Genomic DNA, 24,410 nt, shown 5'->3' with positions numbered 1-24,410 from the left:
TGGGTCATACGTCTGTACGCGAGATTTCCACATTCCTAAACATCTCTAGGTCCACTGTTTCCGATGTGATAGTGAAGTGGAAAAGTACAGCAAAGGGGCACGTACAGCGCAAAAGCGTACAGGCCGACCTCGTCTGTTGACTGACAGAGACTGCCAACAGTTGAAGAGGGTCGTAATGTGTAATAGCCAGTCTTCTATCCAGAACATCACACAGAAATTCTAAACGGCGTCAGGATCCACTGCAAGTTCTGTGACAGTTAGGCGGAAGGTGAGAAGAGATGGATTTCATGGTCGAGCGGCTGCTCATAAGTCACACATCACGCTTGCAAATGCCAAACGACGCCTCGCTTGTGTAAGGAGCGTAAACATTGAACAGTGGACAAACGTTGTGTGGAGTGACGAATCTCGGTACACAATGTGGCGGTCCGATGGCATGGTGTGGGTATGGCTAATGTCCGGTGAACGTCACTGCCATTGTGTGTAGTGCCAACAGTAAAATTCGGAGGCGGTGGTGTTACGGTTTGGTCGTTGTGTAGGTACATGATGAAGGACCCTCAGGATACCGTAAAGTTAATCTTTATTTAAAAAAAAAAAACGCCGATCGATAATAACCATTGGCAAAGACGTTAATTGTGAATGCGCGATGGGGCGCAGACAAATGAAGGGACTTTCATGCAATTACACTCCTGGAAATGGAAAAAAGAACACATTGACACCGGTGTGTCAGACCCACCATACTTGCTCTGGACACTGCGAGAGGGCTGTACAAGCAATGATCACACGCACGGCACAGCGGACACACCAGGAACCGCGGTGTTGGCCGTCGAATGGCGCTAGCTGCGCAGCATTTGTGCACCGCCGCCGCCAGTGTCAGCCAGTTTGACGTGGCATACGGAGCTCCATCGCAGTCTTTAACACTGGTAGCATGCCGCGACAGCGTGGACGTGAACCGTATATGCAGTTGACGGACTTTGAGCGAGGGCGTATAGTGGGCATGCGGGAGGCCGGGTGGACGTACCGCCGAATTGCTCAACACGTGGGGCGTGAGGTCTCCACAGTACATCGATGTTGTCGCCAGTGGTCGGCGGAAGGTGCACGTGCCCGTCGACCTGGGACCGGACCGCAGCGACGCACGGATGCACGCCAAGACCGTAGGATCCTACGCAGTGCCGTAGGGGACCGCACCGCCACTTCCCAGCAAATTAGGGACACTGTTGCTCCTGGGGTATCGGCGAGGACCATTCGCAACCGTCTCCATGAAGCTGGGCTACGGTCCCGCACACCGTTAGGCCGTCTTCCGCTCACGCCCCAACATCGTGCAGCCCGCCTCCAGTGGTGTCGCGACAGGCGTGAATGGAGGGACGAATGGAGACGTGTCGTCTTCAGCGATGAGAGTCTTCTGCCTTGGTGCCAATGATGGTCGTATGCGTGTTTGGCGCCGTGCAGGTGAGCGCCACAATCAGGACTGCATACGACCGAGGCACACAGGGCCAACGCCCGGCATCATGGTGTGGGGAGCGATCTCCTACACTGGCCGTACACCACTGGTGATCGTCGAGGGGACACTGAATAGTGCACGGTACATCCAAACCGTCATCGAACCCATCGTTCTACCATTCCTAGACCGGCAACGGAACTTGCTGTTCCAACAGGACAATGCACGTCCGCATGTATCCCGTGCCACCCAACCTGCTCTAGAAGGTGTAAGTCAACTACCCTGGCCAGCAAGATCTCCGGATCTGTCCCCCATTGAGCATGTTTGGGACTGGATGAAGCGTCGTCTCACGCGGTCTGCACGTCCAGCACGAACGCTGGTCCAACTGAGGCGCCAGGTGGAAATGGCATGGCAAGCCGTTCCACAGGACTACATCCAGCATCTCTACGATCGTCTCCATGGGAGAATAGCAGCCTGCATTGCTGCGAAAGGTGGATATACACTGTACTAGTGCCGACATTTTGCATGCTCTGTTGCCTGTGTCTATGTGCCTGTGGTTCTGTCAGTGTGATCATGTGATGTATCTGACCCCAGGAATGTGTCAATAAAGTTTCCCCTTCCTGGGACAATGAATTCACGGTGTTCTTATTTCAATTTCCAGGAGTGTATTTGTATATGATTTTGTTTTTTAGACAGTCTCAGTCAGGCTGTCTCGTATGTAGAAGTTTTATTACGCAGTACTGCTCGGAGTATGACGGGCTACGAATCTTTTGTATCATATGTGTTTTCCGAATACGAGAAGTCTTAATAACACTGATAAGCATTTTTATTAAAGTGAAATAGAACCAAGTCAAGAAAAATTCCTTCATCTTTTGCATCATCTTGAGAGTCACTGGTGTCCCTGGAGTCAGCTGCCTGCATCTACAATTTAAATGGAAGAAAAGAAGTCCACCGTCATAGTTTCGTAAAATTAACAGAAGGAGAAGCTTTCAGAAGACGAGAATATATATATAGTGATGGACACAGAAAAAGAAACGACGCAACGTAAAATGAATGAAAAAGATCACAATTTTGTAGACGCAGAACGTTTCATAATAATGGAATTGTATTAATATTCTCTCATCATTGCAAGCGGAAGGACGATTACCAATCGATTTCCTTCATTCCTTCCCTTAATTTTTTAAACTACACTCCTGGAAATGGAAAAAAGAACACATTGACACCGGTGTGTCAGACCCACCCTACTTGCTCCGGACACTGCGAGAGGGCTGTACAAGCAATGATCACACGCACGGCACAGCGGACACACCAGGAACCGCGGTGTTGGCCGTCGAATGGCGCTAGCTGCGCAGCATTTGTGCACCGCCGCCGTCAGTGTCAGCCAGTTTGCCGTGGCATACGGAGCTCCATCGCAGTCTTTAACACTGGTAGCATGCTGCGACAGCGTGGACGTGAACCGTATGTGCAGTTGACGGACTTTGAGCGAGGGCGTATAGTGGGCATGCGGGAGGCCGGGTGGACGTACCGCCGAATTGCTCAACACGTGGGGCGTGAGGTCTTCACAGTACATCGATGTTGTCGCCAGTGGTCGGCGGAAGGTGCACGTGCCCGTCGACCTGGGACCGGACCGCAGCGACGCACGGATGCACGCCAAGACCGTAGGATCCTACGCAGTGCCGTAGGGGACCGCACCGCCACTTCCCAGCAAATTAGGGACACTGTTGCTCCTGGGGTATCGGCGAGGACCATTCGCAACCGTCTCCATGAAGCTGGGCTACGGTCCCGCACACCGTTAGGCCGTCTTCCGCTCACGCCCCAACATCGTGCAGCCCGCCTCCAGTGGTGTCGCGACAGGCGTGAATGGAGGGACGAATGGAGACGTGTCGTCTTCAGCGATGAGAGTCGCTTCTGCCTTGGTGCCAATGATGGTCGTATGCGTGTTTGGCGCCGTGCAGGTGAGCGCCACAATCGGGACTGCATACGACCGAGGCACACAGGGCCAACACCCGGCATCATGGTGTGGGGAGCGATCTCCTACACTGGCCGTACACCACTGGTGATCGTCGAGGGGTCACTGAATAGTGCACGGTACATCCAAACCGTCATCGAACCCATCGTTCTACCATTCCTAGACCGGCAAGGGAACTTGCTGTTCCAACAGGACAATGCACGTCCGCATGTATCCCGTGCCACCCAACGTGCTCTAGAAGGTGTAAGTCAACTACCCTGGCCAGCAAGATCTCCGGATCTGTCCCCCATTGAGCATGTTTGGGACTGGATGAAGCGTCGTCTCACGCGGTCTGCACGTCCAGCACGAACGCTGGTCCAACTGAGGCGCCAGGTGGAAATGGCATGGCAAGCCGCTCGACAGGACTACATCCAGCATCTCTACGATCGTCTCCATGGGAGAATAACAGCCTGCATTGCTGCGAAAGGTGGATATACACTGTACTAGTGCCGACATTGTGCATGCTCTGTTGCCTGTGTCTATGTGCCTGTGGTTCTGTCAGTGTGATCATGTGATGTATCTGACCCCAGGAATGTGTCAATAAAGTTTCCCCTTCCTGGGACAATGAATTCACGGTGTTCTTATTTCAATTTCCAGGAGTGTATTTTTTATTATATTATTTTTTATTATATTACAACTGGCGAAGTAAATGCCAAGCGGAAGGACAATTACCAGTCGATTTCTTTCATTTCTTCCTTTAATTTTTTAAAATTATTTTTTACTATATTACAACTGGCGACATAAATGCCACGACTTCAGGACACCAGCAGGGATGTTAACTATTGTTATCGTAAGAAATTTCTATGACATTGTTATTAGTCATAAAAACTAATTGTATGTATTTTCTATTTGCATGAATCACGACGGGGAGCAAGTATTACAAAAAGGCAAAAATTGAAGAGAAAAATTTTGAAAGGAATAAGAATTGGACGTAGGTTACGTAAGACATATTCCATAGTAAGCTGTTTTATTCGGCGCAGCAAAGGTAGAACGGCTACTGAACTTCCTTGCATGGTTAAGCTTGGTAGCGCCTCTTTTGATGTAGGTAGAAACCTTTTCCTCATTATTTGCTTCATTGGATTTTATTGGCGAAAAATTTATAGAAATTTTTCAGTGTGATACACATTTTCAGGTTTAAAGATTTCTGACACGTAATTTACATTTATCAAGCGTAATAATTAGTGTATGAAATTTTTGACATTTCTGAGAAATTTCTGTTTTCTACAAATTCATATAACATGGCCGAAAAATATATGCCCGTTTGTTGATAGTGATAGCGAAAACGCTATCAGCCAAGATGGCGTAGAATTGCGAAAACGAACAATTGAAGTTCAGGTGCCATGCATGCCCTACCGCAGAAGGTTTAAGTAGATCTGAAATGAGTGTCGCAGGAGTGACAAATGATAGCGACACTCCACAACAGAATAACCTTGACGACACAAAATTTTTATAATTGACGAGGCAATGTCACGCATTTGCCAGAGCGACATACCACTCATGAATGAAACGTTGGTGAGCGATGTAAATACGAATCTTGACAACACGTTACGAACACCACCTGGTCACAACACAAACATCAACTTGGGAAATACAGCTGACAGCAACCACAGTAGTACAACTGAAGCACTGCTGTGGCAGCTACTATCTACCATAAATGCGAAATATAATGATATGAAACACAATATAAACACCAATTTCATTAATTTGACACAAGATATGAACATGGTAAAACAGCAACGAAACACAGTTACACAAGATCGAAATACAATGAAGCAAGAACAAAAACAAGTATTCAAGGATTTCCAAGACACGGTCTCACAGAAATTCAATGACTCAGCTAAAAATATTGGCACTGAAATCGAGGAAAAATTGAATGATATGAAAACACAGGGAAAGCATGAAGTACTTTCTGAAGCTAACGGTAACATTACAGAGGTAAGACGGAGGGTAGATTCTTTTAATGACCATCGCGATCTAGTAGAACAACAGAAAAAGAAAATCACAGACGCAAACACAAACACTGAAGCCACACAAAAAAATGTATACACACTTTGAACTGTCATAGACAATTTATTTCCCGTTCTACAAGGTTAAATATCTGTGAGAAAGTAATTTTATGTTTCTTCAACAGGTGGCAGCAGTGGCAAGGAAGTAACTGCAACATGGCGGACGTGCGTTTGAGCTTTGAAGCGCGGAAGCAGATAATTAAGTGGTACTGGAAGTTTGTGAATGTAGCTGCGGTTCGAAGACTGGGGAAGTGAGTATGGTACAGAACCACCTTCAAGGTTAACAATTACACGTTTACGACACAAATGGTCATCAGTCCCATAGAACTTAGAACTACTTAAACCTAACTAACCTAAGGACATCACACACATCCATGCCAGAGGCAGGATTCGAACCTGCGACCGTAGCAGTCGTGCGGTTCCGGACTGAAGCGCCTAGAACCGCTTGGCCACCACAGCCGGCTCTACGACACAAATTCGAAATTCATGGAACAGAGTGTGATGTGCATAAAGGTCGATCAGGGCGAACTCGTACAGCTACAAGTGATGATTCCACAACTGCAGTCTTGGAACTGTTTCAGCGTTCGCCTCAAAAATCTTCAAGGCAAGCGGCACGTGAGAGTAATGTAAGTGCTAGTAGTGCGCTACGCATTCTGAAGAAAGGCAAGTTTCGTGTGTACATTCCAAGGCTAACAGCTAAGTGACGACGATCCAGATCGAAGGTTAGAATTTTGTGAATTGGTTCAGGAGATGGTGAGACGTGAACTGGGATTTATGGGTAGCATAATTTGGTCGGATGAAGCCGAATTCAAACTCAATGGAACTGTCAATTGGCACAACTGTGTGTACTCGGCTGAAGATAATCCTTACACTACAGTTGAAAAGGCTGTGAATTTGCCTGGTGTAAATATCTAGTGTGGTTTGTCTGCAAGGGGACTCATTAGGCCTTTCCGCTTTGAAGGTACTGTTACTGGAGAAACGTACCTAACAATGCTTGCTCACTCCATATTCCCTGCCATTCGTGCATTATACGGAAATGATGAGTTTTATTTCCAACAAGATGGCGTCGCGCTGCACTATCATAGGGACGTACGAACATACCTGGATCACAATGTGTCTGGCCAGTGGATAGGACGCAGAGGACCAATCGAGTTTCCTACACGCTCTCCAAACCTCATGCCACTGAATTTCTTCTTATGGGGCACAGTAAAAGATGAGGTGTACCAACGTAAACCACGTAACCTGGGCACACTTTGGAATGAGATTCAGGCGGTGTGCAAAGAAATGTCATTGGACACTTTGCTACGATGTACGGAATCAGTGGTGACTCGTACTCAGAAATGTATTGATGCTGACGGACACCAGTTTGAACATTAATTACATTTGCAAAATACATTTATTTTTCCAATTGGACTTTAAGCTTTCCATTTCCAGAAATTTAACATCGTAGAACGGGAAATAAATTTTAAATTACTCTTCAAAGTGTGTATACATTTTTTGACGCACCCTATATATACTAATGGACACAGAAAAAGAAACGACGCAAGGTAAAGTAAATGAACAATAGCACAATTCTGTACACGCTGAACATTTATCATAATGCAATTGCCCGAATATCCTCTCTTCATTGCAAGCGAAAGGACACTTACCAATCAATTTCTTTCATTCCTTCCTTTCATTTTTTAATTCCTTTTTTATTATATTACATCGTGTTTTTCATGGAGTGGCTTGCACCCATGTTGCTTTGCATGACACTATCACAGCACAGGCATACATTGATGTTTTAAGCTCCTTCTTGCTTCCTACTATTGGAGAGCAATTCGGGGATGGCGATTGCATCTTTCAACGTGATCGAGCACCTGTTCATAATGCACGGCCTGTGGCGGAGTCGCTACACGACAATAACACCCCTGTAATGAACTGGCCTATACAGAGTCCTGACCTGTACCCTGTAGAACACCTTTGGGATGTTTCGGAACGCTGACTTCGTGCCAGGCCCCACCGGCCGACATAGATACCTCTTCTCCGTGAAGAATGAGCTGCCATTCCCCAGGAAACCATTCAGCACCTGATTGAACATATGCCTGCGAGAGCGGAAGCTGTCATCAAGGCTAAGGGTGAGCCAACGCCCTACAGAATTCCAGCATTGCCGATGGAGGGAACCACGAACTTTTAAGTAATTTTTAGCCAAGTGTCCAGATACTTTTGATCACATAGTCCGATCACCGTCTCCGTATGTCATATGAAATCGTTATGGATTAGACAAAAAATGAAACGAGTCCTTCATTTCTTTAATCTGTCTTCCTTTATTCCTCTCTCGACCTGTCCTTCAAACATTTGTAGTCTTTAAAATGCTCCAGGAAACTGTCATCAAAGTTCCGTATGCCTCGTACTCTGTCATGTTAGTCGTATTTGAACAACGTCTTTTTCCCGCCTCTGGTGCAAGATCAACTTTTCTCGGGCAGCTGGCATAAACGAAGCAATTTTTTGGTGGTGTTGGAGGAGATGGCGGGTTGGTTGTCGGATGATGGCGCTCATCCTACCGCCCGAAAAGAGAAATTGACTGATTGGTTTGCCAAACCGCCTACACGCGTCCAATTTGTTGGTCCGTCGTTTGATGCGTCCGTACAGGTCTGTAGGGTCTTTGATGTTGACCTAATATCTCAACATAACGCGTCCTAATGATGCTACACGACAGGGGAACACATTATCCTCTGGGCCCGATTTAGAAGTTACTTTTCTTTCCAGTCTCAGGCTGGTTGTGGCATCAATACGAACAGTGAAACGAAGGCCTCGTTTCACAAAGAAAACTGGTACACAAATTTATCTATTAACATCATTTTCTGCAGTATAGAGAAACGCGCCCGCAGTTCTTTGGTGCATGCTTCCGCTAACGAGAGGGTAGCAGAGATAACGAAGAGTTGCAACGTCCGCCTGCAGGCGTTCGCAGCCACATTCCAGAGGGGGCCACGGAACGCCCCAAGTATCTTCATCAGCGCTGGAATTCCAGCTGGATTTCGAAGGGCTGGCAGTGCCGGGGGCTAATATAGGTTGCTCTGACATTCCAGATCGCGCGCAATGCCTCGCTAATTGTGGGGGTAACGTGGGCGTGAGCGTGGGTTTGGTTATCGCCTTCAGCCGGCGGCAAAGCCATGCTGCCTGGCCACCAAAACACCACACATACGTGCGGCCGCCATAGTCGATATCGCAAATTTGTTACCCTACCGCATCAGAAAAAGTTCTCAAATCCATCCTGAAGTTTTACTGACCACTTCATTTCAGTATAATGCTTGTAGTTCCATTCTGATTACAAAATGTTGCTGTTACTATTCATTGTTCTAAATCCCTAAGCTGAAGGCCAAAAACTTTTCAGTATTCACATATTATTCGACTACGGATAGCATCACGCGGGAATTGTGGATTATGTAAATATACATTACCTTTCCCAAATACACATAGTTAACATTTTTTTATGTTCAACATGATATACACTGAATAAATAGATACATGCACATAGATTCTGCAAGTAATTACTGCTGAGGATTCGTGTTAGTCATTGAAAATATTTTTGTTTATACTGATTGTGGTTCCCTTGGAACAGAAGCTGTTAGCTACGTTGGACCCTATAAAGGCCTGCTGTCATCACTATTTAGACCTATTGTTGTATAAACAGCTTAGTTGATGTTATTTGTATGTGATGATACATGCAGTTACAACAATTCTGTTTCTCTGTACATAACTGTGTTGCTCAGGCCTTGGTACCTTTACGCGCACACTGGACTCGCATTCGGGAGGACGGCGGTTCAACCCCACGTCCGGCCATCTTGATTTAGGTCTTCCGTGATTTCCCAAAAACGCTTCAGTCAACTGCCGGGATGGTTCCTTTGAAAGGGCACGGCCGACTTCGTTCCCCGTCCTTCCCTAATCCGATGAGACCGATGACCTCCCTGTCTGGTCTCCTTCCCCAAACATCCCAACCCAACCTTCACACGCTGGAAAACTCGAACTTGCTTCCCCATTCTTGCACACCGTTGGTCTCCAATAAAGGATATTACGTTACTTTTTAAGTTAAATGAACTCTCCTTTGAATGAGTGGCACGTAGTGTAGTGTAGTCCAGTGCTCGATTGTTGTGCAGGTAGCAGTTGGCATGGACAAAAATTTCGGAACAGTATGTGTTAGATGGGGTGGTTGTGGCTGTGGTTGCAGTGTGCATAACCCAGAGATGCAAAATTAAAGTCTCCATGACTGGAAAACGGAGTGAAGCTCCCAATGCAATCATGGGAATTTGCTTTTAAGATGTAATGAAACAAGTCGCACAATGGGTAATCATACAATGAAGGCTTTCAAGATCGAATGTTTCAGCTGCCGGGAATTCTTCCGCGTTGTATTGCGGTGGTCCATGGAACTCTTCTATCCCTGACGTTTCGTCCAAAGCTACGTTGTACATCTTCGGAGGTGCTCCTGGTTGTGCTGAGTTTGCTGACTGACGAGTCGGACGTCGAAGAACGGCCTAAATACCGTGAAAAGTGGGCGTGGTCTCGATTTCACGTGGTAGCAGAGATAAACCTTGTCAAGGATAAAATATAACTATCGATCATAGTACATCAACGATAAAAACTTCTCGTCGGTTCTGTAGCGCCACTGTCCATATATCGCCGAGTTTCATGGCTTCTTTTTTTCTTCTTTCCTGTCCAACGTAGCTTTGGACGAAACGTCAGCGATAGAAGAGTTCCATGGACCACGGCCATACAACCCGGAAGAATTCTCGGCAACAATGGATAATGTTTTATTAACTCTGAATTTAATATTAGTAGGACAACCTTTGAAAATTAATGGTCATGCACAGGTTAATCACCACATGATACCACATTTTAGTTAAGGGAGGTACCTACTGAATAAAAATGCACACTTATAAAAGATGTTATTTATTTACCTCGACATACTTTAAGGCGGGGAAAATAACAACAAAACAGCAATAAATGCAAAGGTAAAGAGACAATTATGTCTAATTACGATCTTGGTATAAATTTTAGGATCACATAACGAATATTGCCAATGATCAAGGGAAAAGCATATCAGAAAGTGCTAATGAAAAGTGAACTCGGAAGAACAAACACCATTCACAGATGCAAAGTGCATCTACAAATCAAGCAACTAAGTGCGGTCATCAGCTACCAAAACGACTAACTCAGCAAAGTTAACAAATAACGCTTCCCCTAAACTATACCATGGAAAAGCAACACAGGGCGAATCTCACCAAATAAACTTCCAGTGCTTGGTTGCGTGCACACCGGCTGTGAGCGGTAGTTAATACCGTACTAGCCCCATCTTCACGTCTGCCGCCCACTAGGCCACCAGCGAGACCATCGTTCGTGGAGGCAGGACGCAGAGTCTCAAAACAGAAAGCCTAACTTCTGGCTCAAGTTTTGGAAAAGTTCCGAGTCATCCACCAATGACGGTAATGATTCCAAGTGCCGTCCAGTCTCTAGCCAGGTTTTGAGTTTGGGACCACTGCCCCCATGAAATTGCAGTATTCCGACAGAGCACCAGCAAGAGTGAGACATTGAGGATGGGGGCACGGGCAGAAGAGAACCGTCTTTCTAACCACATTCCAGAGTAGCCGTTGTGATGCTGTGTTTTGCTGTTTCCGAAAAAGCATCTAGCCTTTGCACAAGCGCATTGCAGCCACCTACTGTGTTACCTACCGACGTGTTAACCTGACCTGCCCCGAGTCGGGAGAAGTGAAAGTATTGGGGTAGCACCGACCCTGAAGATCACTTAAAGGTACACATTTATGGCTGTGGTGAATGTCGAATACTTGCGTCCCTCTGCCGTCTCTCTCTGCTAGCCTGCTGTGCCGAGTAAATGGACAAATACAGCTATTCACAAACTGAACAGCTAATTCAGTTCCTAGTTTGAACATAGGCAACATGTGAAATTACATATTCATTTTGCAAGTAGTAATATGAATTATGAAGAGAACATCTGTCACCCATTCTGGGAGTACAAAAATATATAGAGTGGCGCTACATGAATAATTAAGCTAACTTACATAGGGATAGCATGATTAAAATCGACACCGACTGCAGGCGCTCTGTATCATTGCATCAATAGCTGCTAATATGAACCATGCCACAAAATGTAATCTTGGAAGGAAAACAAATATCCTCGAATAAGAGAAAAAGTATTTGAACTCGTAACTGAAGTTTTACATCTCACCCTTTAACGATGGAGACATTTATTAGTATGTCGCTACATATTCTTCACAGGTAGAATGGCGATTTCAGTGTCGTAATTCCGTACACGTCTTGTTTCTTGATCCACCTTAGCAAAAAGAGGGATCATAACACATTAAAACAGATAATGAATTCTGAACAAAAGACGGGCAGCATAGAGAACAATGCGCATTGTGTGCAAAAGACCACTACCACGAAGACAATGTCTACTCTGGTGAACAGAGAACTCTTAACACAACATGATATAGTACACCATCTTGATATTTACACTAACTGACCTATCAACGTTTCTTGCGGTAGACTTTTGTATTTTAAAACTTACGTCATCGGACATTTCGTTACCCAAGAAGAAATAACGCGTTAAAAATCATTCAGCAGCTTATTTCTTGATATAAGATAACCGGTTTCGACAGACTTTGCAGTCATCTTCAAGTCTTAAAAATCTTTTTTTTATGAAACGTGTTCATTTCATATTGACCCTCACGCCAAGTTCTCAAGTGGATAAAAATAAACACATCGTAAAAGGTCTGTCAGCACTAAAATATTTAAAAATATAAAGCATATTGTGCAAATGGCCCCGTCCATATACATGTCTTTCACCGATGCTTGTTACATCTCAAAAACACAGTACACAGTAGCACATTTGTTTATGTAAGCTGGACATATAAATAGATGTGATACTGTGTATTGTGTTTTGTGATGTAGAAAGCATCTGTGAGTGATGAATATGGACATAGCATTTTGCACACGGTGTTTTATATTTTTAAATATTTTAGTGATGACAAACCTGTTGTAACGTGATGATTGTTATCCACTTCACAACTTGGCGTCAGGTTCAACATGAAATGAACACGTTTCATAACAAAAGGATTTTTAACACCTGAAGATGACAGAACAGTCTGTCGAAGCCGGTTGTTTCATAAAGAAATACACTACCGGCTATTAAAATTGCTACACCACGAAGATGACGTGCTACAGACACGGAATTTAACCGACAGGAAGAAGATGCTGTGATATGAAAATGATTAGCTTTTCAGAGAATTCACACAAGGTTGGCGCCGGCGGCGACACCTACAACGTGCTGACATGAGGAAAGTTTCCAACCGATTTCTCATATACAAACAGCAGTTGACCGGCGTTGCCTGGTGGAACGTTGTTGTGTTACTTCGTGTAAGGACTTTGATAAAGGTCGGATTGTAACCTGTCGCGATTGAGGTTTATCGCATCGCGACATCGCTGCTCGCGTAGATCGAGAGCCAATGAATGTTAGCAGAATATGGAATCGATGGGTACGGGAGGGTAATACGGAACGCCGTGACGGATCCCAACGGCCTCGTATCACTAGCAGTCGAGATGACAGGCATCTTATCCGCATGGCTGTAACGGATCGTGCAGCCACGTTTCGATCCCTGAGTCAACAGATGGGGAAGTTTGCAAGACAACCATCTGCACGAACAGTTCGACGACGTTTGCAGCAGCATGGACTATCAGGTCGGAGACCATGGCTGCGGTTACCCTTGACGCTTCATCACAGACAGGAGCGCCTGTGACGGTGTACTCAACGACGAACCTGGGTGCACGAATGGCAAAGCGTCACTTTATCGGACGAATCCAGGTTCTCTTTACAGCATCATGATGGTCGCATCCGTGTTTAGCGACATCGCGGCGAACGCACATTGGACGCGTGTATTCGTCATCGCCAAACTGGCGTATCAGGCGGCGTGATGGTATGGGGTGCCATTGGTTACACGTGTCGGTCATCTCTTGTTCGCAGTGACAGCACTTTGAACAGTGGATGTTACATTTCAGATGTGTTACGACCCGTGGCTCTACCCTTCATTCGATCCCTGCGAAACCCCACATTTCATCAGGATAATGCACGACCGCATGTTGCAGGTCCTGTACGGGCCTTTCAGGGTACAGAAAATGTTCGACTGCTGCCCTGGCCAGCACATTCTCCAGATCTCTCACCAACTGAAAACGTCTGGTCAATGGTGGCCGAGCAACTGGCTCGTTACAATGCGCCAGTCACTACTCTTGATGAACTGTGGTATCGTGTTGAAGCTGCATGGGTAGCTGTACCTGTACACGCCATCCAAGCTCTATTTGACTCAATGCCCAGGCGTATCAAGTCCGTTATTACTGCCAGAGGTGGTTGTTCTGGGTACTGATTTCTCAGGATCTATGCACCCAAATTGCGTGAAAACGTAATCACTCGTCATTTTTAGTATATTTGTCCAATGATGACCCGTTTATCATCTGCATTTCTTCTTGGTGTAGCAATTTAATGGCCTGTAGTGTATTTTATGCGATCTAGGCTGTTGAATAATTTTAGTAAGTAAAGCAGATCACGCCTTCAGTACTCTCAAAATGAGAAAATTCGATCATATAACAAGTTACTTTTATGATGCCCCTTTTCAAGCGTTTTTGCTGTGATCTGCTTGAACTGGTTGGTAACTGATGAGAGCAAATCGTAAAGGTTCACCAAAGTTGTCCGCAGTTAGTTCAGACATATATTTAGATTTAAACAAATCGAGTGCTGAGTACAGTGATTCGCACGCAAGTGGTCTCAAATACTGATATCTCTGATTTCAAACTTTTATTAGTGGAGTTTTTGCTTCAACACCCTTTTAACACCATTTCTGTGGTGTCATCCAAAGATCGCGGTGCCACACTAAAGTCGGAAACATGAATCGATACCACAGACATTAGCGAGGGCTCACTGCCATCCGCACGATGTATGGGAGGAGCACCTGAAGACTATGCCGCCTCTCTCAGCACAGTTGCGTCCTTATTCTGACCTCAGTATAGCGTCAAGCATGCAAGAGCTCAGCCCAGTTCGAGACCTCAACTACAGCAGTCAACATCATTGTGTAGGACAATGATAATGTTTCTGATGAAATGTACTTACATAAATCTCGCAGTTTGTTAATCTGTGCATCAACTGGTGCGTTCATAGTCAATAACAATTGTAAATTGTGAAGCAATCCTGTTGCAAGGAACTGTGTCAAAATTAAGTAAATATTTTATTCATTCTTGTGATGAAATGAACTAATATTTCATCTGTTATAGTCACCAGGGCTATTCGGAAAGAAAGGTCCGATAATTCGCGAAATGAACACAGCAGTGAAAATCTGATGGGGCTTTGCACAGATGTTTTCGGCAGTGTCTCTAGTATTACTGTCGATAGCGACACGTCGCTCTTTTCAATTCACAACACTCAGTGCATTGTGGGCACTTAAAGATGCCTGGAACAATAGTGCCTCCCGCCAGTTATGGGTGTACGCTGTGAGTTTGCTCCTGATTTCATGCAACCCCACATAGCGTATCTGTCACACATTTCCTTATCAATGACAATTCTCGGCTTCATATCACAGGGGCAATGAGGACGCTCGTGCAGTGTGTTCGACGGGAAGTGTTTGATCACCCACCAAACAGTGCAGCCTTGTCTCCGTCTGTTGCTCATCTCTGCTCACATGAACCGCTAGCTCTGAAGACAATATTTTGGTATGGACAACAAACTGTAACCGGACACTGTGGCAGAGGGGTTCTAGGTGCTTCAGTCTAGAACCGCGCTGCCGCTACGGTCGCAGGTTCGAATCCTGCAGCGGGCATGGATGTGTGTGATGTCCTTAGGTTAGTTAGGTTTAAGTAGTTCTAAGTCTAGGGGACTGATGACATCAGATGTTGAGTCCCATAGTGCTCAGAGCCATTTGAACCATTTTTTGAACAAACTGTAGAGCAGCGTATAGAAATGGCGGAAAGCAAAGGTGACATTTGTAATGGAAAATTGGTACACAGCTATTGCAAATGACTAAGTTGGAGCGGCGGCTATGTAGAGGAGTAGCTGGAAGACGTGGCAAACTGTTGCAAAATAAAACATGTTTGATCGTCACTGTGGCTTCCATATCGCTACCGATCGGACTTCATTTCCCGAATAGCCCTCGTATAAAGTCCCATCTCCCAGAGAAGTCAAAGAACCCACAGTTTTGACTGGTGACAACAGTTTCCACTGGAACTTCAGGATAGGTTTCAGTAATTTGATATGAGTGAACGTTTAGTATCAAGACATTTCCAAAATAGTCTTAATTTGTCGTGAAAGCTAAGAACACTTTGCGCTGAAACAGAAACAAGTTTTCCAATTTCTTGTAATGGTGTGTTTAGCGTTTGTAAATACTGAATAACATCTGTAATAAAAGCTATACCTAGCAACCGCTGTGGGCCGGCAGATGAAAAATTTTATTTATTCTCAGAGAAATTCCTTGACACGATACAGTAAACGGGAAAATCTACTGAGAATATTACTTACTGATGGATATCTCACTAAGCAGCACCTGGAAAAATCAGGAAGCTCGTCATCGTAAATCTCTTTTATGAAAGATCTAAGCTGTCAGCGTGTTTTAACATTTGAGCTGGAAGCATGTGAAAATTTTTAAGGTGAACCTACATAACATGTAGACACTAAAAAATCTTACGTGTACAACAAATAAAGGGAACTAGATGGTCACACGTGTACAGCATTACCAAGTTGGCAAGAGCTGCACTACACAAAAACAACAGCCCACTCCTCATCTAGTTCGCGTGGGCTATGGATCCAACTCATATGCCTGTGGACTAAGAGAACCTACGAACAGTCGTTTGTATGATATTATCCGATTGATTATGTATGTAGCACACGGATTAGAAAGGGAAGACGGAGCTGTAGTCTTTCGCCCCTGTTGTTCAATCCATACATCGTAGAAACAATGACAGAAATAAAAGAAAGATCCTGAAATTAGATTAAAATTTATGATGAAAGGTTATCAATGATAAGATTCGCTGTTGATGTTGCAATCCTTAGTGAAATGAGGAAGGATTTGCAGCACCAGTTGCACGAAGTCAGCAATCTGATAAGTGCATACTCTGGACTGAAAATTAACCGAAGAAAAGAATGAGAAACAGCAGAAATGAAATTAGCGATAAAGTATCAAAATTTTTCACCACAAAATAGAAGAGGTGAAGGAATTATGCTAGCTTGGAAGCAAACTAACACATGATAGACAAATCAAGGACATAAAAAACAGACTAGTGTAAACGGAGAGGGCCTTCTTGATCAGAACACCAGTCTTAATTTGAGGAAGAAAATTATAAGAAAAACGTAAACATGACGTTATTAAAAATGTAACACGAAACTTACTTTGACTGTCAAACGAGGTAACATAACTCATCCACTTACTGGAGCTGACAATAAACAAACAGAAACACAAGGAAATGCATAGCGCTCATTAAGTCAGCGGCTTCAGTTGACGGTTTGTGTGAGTAATCACAGACTGTCTTTACTGTACTAACATACAATTTAAAAGTACTACAGTATTTACTAAAAATTCTCATAAATAAGAAAACATTATTGCAATTACTGTTCTGCTAACTTACATCAAATTTACATAAACTTCAGCAGAAGACGATTGACTGAATGACCAGGTGCAATGTCCTTATGTTCCCACGTGTGTACTGTCCAGCAAGTGGACAAGTTTCACTACTGGAAAAAAATTAGTACACAGGGAAAGACGACGTCGATTTTGATCCGATGACGGCGTAAACCACCTAGGGTACAGTAGATGTACTGATAGTGGTTTCAGCGTCGTCCGCCAACATATAGCTTAGTGCCATACTAGATGAGGACTAGAGGTATCAACCTTTTAATAGGGATGTTCACAACCAGAAGGCTCTGTGTGATGCAGACGTGTGGATCAAGCAGGCAACGATGCCACGAAGACACACTCGTGCTTCCTACACCCAAATGAGCGAGTTTCAAAGGCGTCAAATTGTAGCCTTGAGAGTGGCGGCTTGGCTCTTTCGGGGAATTGCTACACCAAGTTGAACGTGCTGCGTCAGTTGTGCAACGATGCTGTTATCAGGGGTCACGTGAATATTTACACACCTTTAGATGAGTTACAGAAGGTCCATGCAGCACAGAAGCCACCCAGGATCGTCGAATTGTAAGGCAGTAGTGGCAGATCGTACAACTACCACAGCACAGATAAGAGGGCTTGTTAGCCCAGACAGGTCAACACGAACTGTTGGGAACCAACTGTTGTCACTGGCCACGCACACATCCAGCCCGTCTTCCACCCACGCCACAGCATCTACGAGCACGGCTTGACTGGTGCCGTCAGCGGATCGCTTGGAAAATGGAATGTCGCGTTGTGGTGTTCAGCGATAAAAGAAGATTCTGCCTGTACGCAAATGATGGTGGTTAACGAGTACGACGTAGACCTGATAAGCGCTGTCTCTTACAGTGCATCCGTCCAAGACACACTGACACCATCCAGGCAGGCCTTATGGTCTGGGGTGCGATAAGTTACAATTCTCGTTCACCTTTGATGTTTCTGGTGGGGAAGCTAATTAGTTCTCGGTATATGCAGAATGTTTTTAGACTCGTTATTTTACCATTTCTGCAACAGGATGGCGTTTTACCCCATGACGGTATTCCCCATCTGTACTGGATGCCACAGTCAGCGCCTGCATTGTCGCCTGTGGAAGCTACACCACGTACTAATATGGGAGTTTCAACATCAATCGATACTAGGTGTTCAGACAGATAGTAAACTGTCGTGGAAAGCCCACGTTCAGGATCTTGTTCAAAGACTTAATGCTGCCATTTTTACTATTCGAACGGGGTCTGAAGTGAGTGATCGTTCGACAGAAAAATTAGTCTAATTTGCTTATTTTCATTCTCTTATGTCTTATGCTATTTTGGGGTAACTCTTCCCATCCTAAAAGGATATTTTTGGCTGAGAAACGGGCGGCTCGGGCAGTAAGTGGTGTAAGTTCACGAAACTCTAGTCGAAACCTGTTCACGAAACTTCCTGGCAGATTAAAACTGTGTGCTGGACTGAGACTCGAACTCGGATCCTTTGCCTTTCGCGGGCAAGTGCTCTACCAACTGAGCTACCCAAGCACGATTCACGACCGCCCCTCACAGCTTCAGTTCTGCCAGTACCTCGTCTCCTACTTTCCAAATTTCACAGAAGGTCTTCTGCGAACCTGTTCACAAGCCTGGGTATTTTGACATTGGTCTCTCAATATATATATTCCTTACTGTCATTTCTTGTTAACACTATTTAGCTTATTCCCAAGAATAAGCAGCTTTCACTCAGTTAATACTTGGCAGAAATCAAACCTGCTTTTGGATCGGACGTCCTTAACTCTTGTGCAGAAAGGTGTGCAGTATACTGTTGCATCCATTTTCAATAAGCTACCACTCTAATTCAAAAATCTTAGCAGTAATCCATGCGCTTTTAAATCGAAACTGAAGAGTGTCCTCATGGGCCACTCCTTATATTCTGTCGAGGAGTTACTTGAAAAATTAAGCTGATTCTCGTTGTATTGTTGATTGCGTTTACTTAACCTTATGGCTTGACTTTTTCGGGTTATAAACATTTTATTTTTATCTGTTATTGTTATTATGTAGTACTGCATGTATTGATATGTTCCATGACCTTGGAGATTAGCTCCTCAGTTTGGTCCTACGGAACTTGACGTGTAAATAAATAAAATAAATTGATACCTCAGAACCGCTTATGATATTGATCTGTAAATGTAATCATTCTATGTACTCGATATGCACCGTTGCAACAATAAAACTTGAGTGAATTGGAAACCTTAGAGGTTTCCAATTCACTCAAGATTTATTGTTGCAACCTTAGAGGTTTCCAATTCACTCAAGATTTATTGTTGCAACGGCGCATATCGAGTACATAGAATGATTACATTTTCTTTCAGTGTTTGTTACACCGGGAAACAGCACTGGGAGGTAGTATATGAGAGTCAAAAGTCAGTTTTGTATTTTCTCCTTAATAACGTCATCTTTGCATGAATGGTGCACTGTGATACATTTTTGAGCAGGTCTTTAGGAGAGGAAGTGGACTGCCCCAAAAAATATAAGATGTTAATGAAAAAGGACAGATCGCTGGCTATATCTTCGTAACGAACGAAGCTAATGTCCCCTGATACCTAAACAACATCTGTTTCGTACATTTTGTACAGCAAGTTGTTTGTGGTGTTCAAGACAATTAGGATCCACTGTACACCCGCTTTTTACTTCACACACACTCATGGAATATTCTTACAACCGTGATAGATCTTTGGTACATATTTTCTAGCCTTAGAATCTACAATGAGAATAGGAAAAAACGCCTGTGTAGAATCGTTTAAAATTGTTGCCCTTTCTGCTTCTAAGTGGGAAACTAAAAGTTGAAATAGATGATTTTAGTACAGCCTGAGACTGAAAACCTGGCCGCTGGCCAGTCACTGCAGATATTAATGCCGTGTCCACTTGAGGTGGCAATAAAACTGGCGACCCCTCAGAATTTTAAGTTCTGCTATCTGCATGATCTCCCAACACTGTGGAATACCAACACTTCTGGAGGAAATGTTGACTACTGTTCGAGCTGTATCTGCACGTGGTCTAGTGGTAAACGTCGCGCAATGTAGACACAAAGTCACGAGTTCGAGTACATTCGTTTTTTTTATTTTTTTAAATGCATTTCGGAAACCCTTCCATGAAAGAGGTCGTGACTGTATCAAGGTCGCGACAGTTTATGCCCGAGAGTTTGCTCACCTACAGCGCCCACCAAATATCGGCAGACCCCCCCCCCCCCCCACCACCCCACCCCCCCGACGGACGGTGGCGCGGCGCAATTGGCACGTTTCTTTCCTCGCACTGGCAAGAATAAAATTCTAGACTGAACTTTTCACTCTTCAGTGGAGTGTGCGTTGATACGAAACTCCCTGCCAGATTAAAACTGTGTGCTCAACTGAGACTCCAACGCAGGTCCTTTAGTGGGCTAGTGCTCTACCAACTTAACTGCCCAAGCACGACTCACAACCGACCCTCACAGCTTTACTTCCAGTGGTACCTCATCTCCTTCTTTGGAAGGTAGATGATGGGGTACTAGAAGAAGCAAAGCAGTGAGGACGAGTCGTGGGTTATCTTGGAACAGGTCAGCTCGTAGAGCACTTGCCTGTTAGAGGTAGAGGTCCCAAGTTTGTGTCTCGGTCTGGCACAGTTTTAATCTGCCAGGTAGTTTCAAGCATAAAAGTTTTTTATGACTGGAGCCTGATTATCCGAGCGAAATGTCGTAGATAAATCGAGTGAGCACAGTGCAATAACACGATACGTGTAGGTTGGTATGAGTGTCTTTATCAATTGTAAATTTCTTATTTCAAGTTGTAGTATTTGTCTTGCAGTTACACATTACATTTTGCAAAGATTTATGTTACGAAAGTTGTTTAAGCGTTATAAAGTAGAGTCGCAAGAGGAAAAAGGTCTAACAATTGTGACAGACTGTTCGCTTTGGGTTGATAGAGAGGTGAAGGCAACAGAGGCATCATGAAACATTTGTATGGTGCGAATGGTACTGGAAAAATCACGTCTGGAAAGGCTGTTCGTGATTCATGAAAGATCATTGTAACATTAAAGATTTCCCACCTTCAGAAGGTCTCGTTAATTTACATATGTGATGAACTGTGGCCATTTAACAGTGCGACATTTGCATTCAGCAGGCGAAATTGTATTCAAACCTGACATGATGATATCTTTAACTCGGGAACAGTAGGTTTCTACAGGGCTGATATCATTAACTATCTACGCATACATAATGTGAGGGAAGACATTGTTTACGATTTATCTCTTACTTCTACTATTGTGTTCAATAAATTAACGGAAAATACCATTAAATATGCACTGTATGCATAAATTACAACTTACCACAATAAACTTGTCACAAATGTCTGTTTTAATAAAACATAAATCATATTTAACACGATGTTGTGTACATAGTTCCGCGTAGTCAGCGTGTACACAACTTTCCCACTAGAGCGCGCCCCGCTAAGCACAACAGCGTAGGCGCAGCGCTCGTCCGTCTCCGCTCTACGAGATGGCGCTGCCATAAAGACTGACCAAATTCTGCTTCCGCCGATCCGCGTATTAATATGTAACGCAGCCAATGAGATTGCTGCTAACGTAGAACCTTTTCTCCTCGCGGATCACACTCGCTCAGTGTTACCTGAACGCTCGAGGTATTATAACGAGTGTACAGACCTCCGATTAGCCAGTCCGCACCAGTCTGTATCAGTCCGCATTAGTCTGTAGTCAAGTTTCAGTCTGCGCCTAATAAGATTATCATATTCCTGTACGTAGCCATTAAGAGAAATGTATAGACACTTTGTCAAGTATCAGAGATATGTGAGAATAAGATTAACGTACCAAGACCAAAGGAACTTTCAGATTGTCAATTGTAAATAGCATCCACAACCAAGTTAAGTTATTTTTATGCTTGTTATTATTTTAATAAATGTGTGTGAAAATTAATCAAGTTCTGTTTAAAGTTGGTCACCGTCCATCTGCCACTCTAAGCGTGCAAGTGGCATTCCTATCGTCTGACCTAACGGCAGAAGATAAACACGCCACGATAAGACCACGAGACATATTGCTGACACTTGCCTACTTCGCTAGAGCGACAAGTCAAATAATCTGATGGTGTGTGTACCGAAGGTCTTACAGTACGCACACCACACATGAGCATGCCTAAACTGGAACAAACTGATAAAATATTACACACTTTGGGCTCCGTGCTGTCCTCTGTTACACTCATGTAGCATGGAAATGTGTCAGTTGAAAAACATGCATAAATCAACCCAGTTTATAAATTTCTTTGTACTGCAATGTCATAAATACAATTGTGTATTCTCAAAAATGAAAAATTATGTCATCAGAAGAAAAAAAAGCTTTATCGAGCGTGCATTACCGGTAGTTTTTCGCCCTTACACTATGGTATACTGTAAGTATTGAAGATGGAGAATTTTCTTAAGATTTCTTCTTGATTTTCAGTCTGATTGTAGCTCTGTCACAAAATATGTAAAAAATTAAGATCCATCTAGATTGGAACCAAGACGCAAAGCAGCCTTCATTTTCAGTGTGACCTTATTGTCTCAGAGCTAGAGAAGAGCTGCGGCATTCATCTCTCCTTACTGCCCTAGTAACCACCTACACTAGGACCTTGCCTAGTACGGCGGTGCGGGTCTCCCGCATCGTCCCCTACGCTCCTCGGAGTATGCGACCTTATCATCATTATCATTGCCCTAGTGGTCGCCTGAACAGTTAACTCGCAATGTAAAAAATGGGATTAGTTGCAGTTTATACGCGGAATGTCACTCTTGGACTCAAAACCATTAACAGACTACCCAGTGTCACACGTAAAGTGACAGTCTGATTATTTAATGTAAATGACCAAAAATGTCAAAGGAATTTAGCAGAATAATTCTGCGCCATCTGGGAAGTAGCTTGTCGATCACTGGGTTCCCAAACATGTTTTGTGGTATTGTCAAGTTTCAGCTACTTTACCAGCAGGAAGAGAACATTTCGATAGCCGAAGTATTTCTTGAGTAGACTTACAAGGAGTACAGTGTGTGTCTCAAATACGCTGCCAAAGTATAATTGAATGAATTTAATTTTCATTTTTGTTACTAGATTTATGGACCAGAACATAGTTCCCAATAATACTTACATCCACCAACTGTAGACGAAACATGAGTTTCTCTCTCTTGAGTGTACTGATAAAAGTTAATTCTCCTGGTGCAGTTCACATTTTTGGAGCATCTTCAGTGTTATACTGCAAACATTATCAGTAGAAAACATATCGTTTGATTATTGTAGACTTAGAAAACGTATACTTAAGAATGCTGTTATTGGCATTATGCATAAATTGTGCAAGGAAACCGCATGCAATATCGAAAAAGCAGACACAAAAAGCCTTCAAAGAAATGCAGTTATGGTATGCGTGCAACGAAAGTTCAGTTATAGCTTCTGATAACATGAAAGGAGAAGCAGTTATCTTCAAAACATGGAAAAAGGAAAACACAAAAAGCAGTCAGTAGTATCCGGATAAGTCATCAATAAGCAAACCTGTTCTTCAGTCTATGAATACTTCGTGTTTCAGATTAGCCTCAAGGTAAGGCACCCTGTCCAAGGTCTTGTACTCCATAACGTTCCTCTCCTTTCGGAGCACCGTGAAGTCTTGCGACCAGGGGGAGTGGTGCTTTCCACAGTTGACGCAGGTGAGAGAAGCTTCACATGGAGTATTTGGATGCAGCGAACGTCCGCAGCCTCTACATGCGGCATTGGAATTGCACCGGGAAGACATGTGACCGAATTTGCCGCACTTAAAGCTCTACCCCCCCGAAGAGCCGTGTACTTTCTGAAATGCTCGTTCGGAGTGTCTGAGCCATCACAATCTGCCCTCAACCAAACTCAGATCGACCGAGCGCATTCCCCATTCTACACACGGACAGCACGCACACTGATACTAATGCACTAGCAATCATTCTTCGCCAGGTGACCATGTGGCGCTACTGTTGCCTGGATGGCTTACATCGATAGTATGTCGGTGGCCGCAATATTCTTGCTGATCAGTGTGTGTATCGTGGAGTAATCGCACAACATTACAACTTCCAAATTCTATGAACTGAGTACTTCCATCCTGTTAGTTGAAGTGGAATGTTGGAAAATATTTCGCACGTAGCACCGACGATGGATCTTTTAAAGTCAAAGTGTATCACTTTGCGTCTGAAGTATTATCAACACATATTGATAATACTATGGCTGCTGCTGACGATTTGCCAATAAAAGCGCCCAAGCTACGAATCTGCTATGCTCTTGGCAAGTGGAGAGGTGATACTCCGA

The sequence above is a fragment of the Schistocerca piceifrons genome, chromosome 6, assembly GCF_021461385.2.
Source record: "Schistocerca piceifrons isolate TAMUIC-IGC-003096 chromosome 6, iqSchPice1.1, whole genome shotgun sequence".
Lineage (NCBI taxonomy): Eukaryota > Metazoa > Arthropoda > Insecta > Orthoptera > Acrididae > Schistocerca > Schistocerca piceifrons.
Note: the sequence above shows the minus strand (reverse complement) of the source record.